This window comes from Limanda limanda, chromosome 17 (genome assembly GCF_963576545.1).
Source record: "Limanda limanda chromosome 17, fLimLim1.1, whole genome shotgun sequence".
Lineage (NCBI taxonomy): Eukaryota > Metazoa > Chordata > Actinopteri > Pleuronectiformes > Pleuronectidae > Limanda > Limanda limanda.
Window position 1 is genome coordinate 16696413 of NC_083652.1, and position 6000 is coordinate 16702412.

Sequence of the window (6000 nt, forward strand, 5' to 3'; positions counted from 1 at the left end):
AATAAGTCAACAGTTAAGGAGGAAAAGTTATTTCAGCCTCCAACATTGTTCTAAACTGTCAGTCTCCTGCTGAATTCGACCTTACTCATTTGAAAGACCCAGATAAATTAAACTCCTTCATTCAGTGTAGAATCTCCGTCCCAACCCAAAGAATTATTCCGTTGTTTTCTAGAAGAGAACCATGGCCTCAGAGTTAACGGTGCTGTCCGTCATCCCAGCTGCAATCCATCCTAGAACACATGCAGGTCACAATCTGATGAAATGAACAGAACCATATCATCTGCAAAGAGCAAAGAGGAAGTTCTGAGTCCCCAAAACTGGACACAGTTCCCCCCCCCTGGCTGCATCTGGAACTCGTGTGAATCACAAACAGGGCTGGTGAAGAGGGACCTTGGCCTGTGGGTCAATACTCAGTTTGAGTTCCTCTCCAAAAAGTGACACCATCACTGATGATTCGTAAATTTGATTCTATGCAAACTCAGAGACCTTCCTTGTTACTCAACTATAAAAACTTCCCAACAGACTGACAGGGGAGTTGACGGCACGTCAGATTCACCATTAACCATGTTTCCTGTAGCTGTGCTGCTGCTGTTGGCAGCTGGATCATGTGAGTCTCCCTGGATTTGTCATAGAGTCTCCACTTTTTCTTTTGCAGGACAATTTATGATTTATGACAAAACATTCTTCTTTTAACAGATGTGAAGTGTGAAACTTTGACGCAGCCAGCCTCTGTGACTGTGCAGCCAGGTCAACCTCTGACCATCAGCTGCCAGGTCTCTTATTCTATCAGCAGCTCCTGGACAGGTTGGATCAGACAGCCTGCAGGAAAAGGACTGGAGTGGATTGGATGGAAACATGGTGGAGGGACCGAATACTTTAAAGATTCACTAAAGAACAAGTTCAGTATTGAAATAGCCACTTCCAGCAACACAGCAACTCTAAAAGGACAGAACATGCAGCCTGGAGACACTGCTGTGTATTACTGTGCCAGAGACACACAATGATACAAACCATCAGCCAACCTGAACAAAAACCCCTCAGTGCCTGAACACTAGTTACATGAAGCCACCAGAGGAGGAGCCCAAAGACTACTGGTGATTTCAGACCAGTTCACTGTTACTGAAAAGAGGAATCAGTCCGTTTCATGAAGGTTTAATAACTGTAGGAACTCTTTTCATCAGTTTACTCATTCCTCCTGCATAACATGTCAATATATCACCCACCTTGCTCAAGAGCAGCAGAATCTCCACGACTTAAAACCAAGAATGTTGCAGAACTTGATCAAATCATGTAAATGAGCTTTATCCATCCATTTATCCCCTTTCTGCGAACACTTATATGCTATTATATAAGTTATGGCATCATGAGGTGAAGCTTTTTTGCAATGCGATAAATAGTAAATTCTAATGACAAGAAGAGTTCTTGGTACGTGATGAAAGTTGCTTCAATAAAAGGAAAAACATATTTCTATAACATGACGTTTTCAAGTCAGTATGATACACGTGTTTTTCTTTTTCTGGCGTGGCAGCTAAACACTTCCATGCATTGTGACGCATGCTAGAGAGTCATGTATGGAAATGTTGCAGAAGTGAGTCCAAAAAGTTGCAAATAAGTCAGCAGTTAATAAGGAAAAGTTATTTTCATTCTTCAACATTGTTCTTAATGGTCAGTCTCTTGCTGAATTCTACCTTACTCATTAAAAAGACCCAGAGATAATTAATCTCCTTCATTTGTTGTAAAATCTCCGTCCGAACTCAAATAATGAATCTGTTGTTTTCTAGCAGAGAACCATATCCTCAGAGTTAAAGGTGCTGACCGTCATCTCAGATGCAATCCATCCCAGAACACATGTAGGTCACAGTCTGATGAAGCGAACAGAACCATATCATCTGCATATAGCAAAGAGGAAGTTCAGAGTCCCCCAAACTGGACACAGTCCCCCCCCTTGCTGCATCTGGAACTCATGTGAATCACAAACAGGACTGGTGAAGAGGGACCTTGGCCTGTAGGTCAATGCTCAGTTTGAGTGCCTCCCAGAACACAGAACACACAATTATTACTTCATATTATACAAGGATGGGATTGTTTGTAGCAATGGCCCTAGAATCTGTATTCCCATTGATAATGGGATCATTGCATTTCTGAAACGTCACAACAAAAGATATGTGCCTTGATTGTTTACAGTAAAAGCAAAGCTAACGGTTTGATCAGCCTTAGAATGTGATTTCAATGTGTTCAAATTGAGTAAATAATGAGATCAAAATAGATCATATTTTAAAGATAGCAGAGGTGATTCCCTGTCATGTTTTCCTAGAGCTGATCTAATAACATTGACCAGCCTCTTCTATTCTATTACCCCCAGTGACACCTTCACTGATGATTCGTATATTTGATTCTATGCAAACTCAGAGACCTTCCTTGTTACTCAACTATAAAAACTTCCCAACAGACTGACAGGGGAGTTGACGGCACGTCAGATTCACCATTAACCATGTTTCCTGTAGCTGTGCTGCTGCTGTTGGCAGCTGGATCATGTGAGTCTCCTTGGATTTGTCAAAGAGTCACCACTTTTTCTTTTGCAGGACAACTTAATGATTTATGACGAAAAATTCTTCTTCTAACAGATGTGAAGTGTGAAACTTTGACGCAGACAGCCTCTGTGACTGTGCAGCCAGGTCAACCTCTGACCATCAGATGCCAGGTCTCTTATTCTGTTAGCAGCGGTTACCCTACAGCTTGGATCAGACAGCCTGCAGGAAAAGGACTAGAGTGGATTGGAAGAAGTGGAGGTGGATACAGCACATACTATAAAGACTCATTAAAGAACAAGTTCAGTATCGAATTAGACACTTCCAGCAACACAGTGACTTTAAAGGGACAGAACGTGCAGCCTGGAGACACTTCTGTGTATTACTGTGCCAGAGACACACAATGATACAAACCATCAGCCGACCTGAACAAAAACCCCTCAGTGCCTAAACACTAGTTACATAAAGCCACCAGAGGAGATGCCCAAAGACTACTGGTGATTTCAGACCAGTTCACTGTTACTGTAAAGAGGAATCAGACATAAGTCATAACATAATTTAACAGTATCTATTTATAACACTTTTTATACTCTGAAATCACAGTGACTGTGTGTATATATGTATAATACATACATGTAAATATATTCATATGAAACATTTCTTTCATGTTCTAGTTGTGCATTTCTCTTTGAGGAGGAGGAGTTGATGCAAAGATTGAGTCTGGACCGGTGGTTAAAGGGCATGGAGACACACTGACCTGCAAATATTCTGGGTTCAATGGTGATTACTGGGACGCTTGGATCAGGCAGGCTGCTGGAAAAGGCCTGGAGTGGGTTGGTGCTATCAGTGATGGCAGTAGCAATATCTATTACTCTCAGTCAGTCTGAGGCCGGTTCACCATGTCCAGAGACAACAGCAAAAAAGCAGTTGTATCTGCAGGTGAACAGTCTGAAAACAGAAGATTCTGCTGTTTATTATTGTGCTAGAGAGTCAAAGTGACTGGAGTTGGTTCATCAGCTGTACAAAATACTACCGCATTTTTCTATTACAGATCTGATATTCCCTGATAATAAAAAAACCTTCAGGTATGAATTAAAAAAACACAACTTGTAAATGTTTATGGCACTAAACAGTGAAATGTGACGGATACGACATCGTAGTCAAGCGGCTCAGTGGTGAACAAGAATATCCCTGCCGGCCAACCAGGGCCTTTCTATGCACATCATGCTAACCAGGTTTCTAAATGGGACTTGTCCTGCAGCGGAGGTGAACTGGAGATTCGCCCACGATGTCTTCCCCGTGAGAATAATAATCTCATCTCCGATTTGACTTCACAGTAGTTCTTCGCAGCCAGATCTCCAGATGGTCCAGTTTTAAAAGCAACATTATGATAGTTAAAGTCGGAGGTTCAAGTCGGAGAGACAGAGGTCTGTGAGCGATTTTAAGCGATGTTTTATTAAAACATGTGGAAACGTCACCTGTAACATCTCAAACTAGAAAATGTAATCGTTCCTCAGCCTTCTACTATGGAGGGATGGGAGGACGACCTGGAAAAGTGGCCGTGAATAACATACTGTACGTCGCCACTACTGTTTCAGAACGTAACTATTGTTAGCCGCTGGAAATGCGAGTGGCTAACACCGCTATCTCACAGGAAGTTATGACCACTATCATTTTCACAGTAGCGATTCAAATGCAAAGTGCTGAAGTACCACAGACAGCACCTAACCCAAAGAAAACAACCTAATCTTCCCCTGAAGAAACAGACAGTCAGACAGAGTCACGGCGGATTCTGCTCGTTATATCAACAGTTGTTCCCCTGAATCAGTTAGCCCACCTTAAATGACGGTCTGGTCAAAAGAGGCTACAGCAGACTCACTTCATTTCCTGTCTCAGTCTACTGACCAACAGGCTGAATCATGAAAACTGGAGCTGCATACAGTCACATATAGAAACAGAGAGTAGGTTCAACTTGCCATACTGCTGACAAAGAGACTGTGCATTGATACCATTTAATTTGATCTATTTGAATTTGACTGGGATTTTTGTTACAGCAGAACTTCAGTATTTTACATGTTCCTCTGTTGTTGTGGTTTATGAAAAACAAACAGTTTCAAGTTCCCTCTCAGACCTGTAGAGGGAGGTCTATGCAAACTCTTCCCTCCTTATAACACCAGCAACTGTCAGAACACAAGGACCGGCTAATACACAACTTAAATCTCCAGTCAAAGAACTACAGTGTCTGTCAGAGAATGGAAAACACACTTGTCTGGGGTTTATTATTTGTAGTTACTGTTCATGGTGAGAAAATCAATCCTGCTTTACTCATTTTGTAACTGTTCTAACGTGTGGTTTACAGGTTTGCTGGATAATGTTCATCATTTCTTTACTTACAGGAGTTTGGAGTGAGATCAAACTGGACCAGTCTCCATCGCAGGTGAAAACACCTGGAGAGACGGTGAAGATGTCATGTGTCATATCAGGGTACTCACTGACATCCTACAATATACACTGGATACAGCAGAGGCCAGGGGATGGTTTGGTGTGGATTGGGCGGATGAGCACAGGTTCAAACTCTGCCATCTATGGCAGCTCCTTTCAAAACCGTTTTATCATGACTGAGGATGTTTCCAGCAGCACTCAGCTCCTTCAGGTCGAGAGTCTGAAAGCAGAAGATGCTGCTGTTTACTACTGTGCTCGATACCCACAGTGACTGAGGACAGTGGAGCTGCTGAACAAAAACCTCCACAGACCACAAGTAGCAATGCGATCTCAGGAACATCTGTTTTCCCACAATCATTAAGTCCTTTACACACTTAACACAACTTTTTACAGGCGTTATAAATTTATATAGTATACCAAAATTAATCACAGGTCATTTTTTGTTATTGTTTTCATGTTTTCATTCCAAACAGTCAAAAGTCTAATATGGCATTTTCCATTCGAAACTAAATGCCAAGTGATCCTGATCAAGTAGAAAACTAATCAACGAGTTAATTGTTTCAGTCTTGGTTGAACATGAAGAAGGCAGATGAAGATCTTTGCTTCTGAGTTTCATGATGACTTGACTGAAAAGTTTCCTAAAGTCTGCTGCAGAGAATCTGTCTGAGGTACACTTAGTTTTATCTAGCAAAGTAGACTCGAAATGTACCCTATTCAGCTCTGAGTCTGATAAAGAAATAAAACATACACTCACATACCCTCATGTCAAAAAACGCTTAAAGGCAGGGTTATCTCTTCATAGTGAACTATAAACCTTCAAACTCAACCACCCACTGGTTAAGAAATCATGAGTGAAATGTGAATATGTGGAAGTCCCTCTTTTAAAAACATGACTGACAGAGACTTTTTGACAGTGAATATACACTAGCTAACACAAAATCAAATTAATAATTCTATGTATAAAAAGTAACAGTTAATCTAATACGTATATTTTACTACAGCACAGAGTCAGTTTTTTTCAGTGCACACT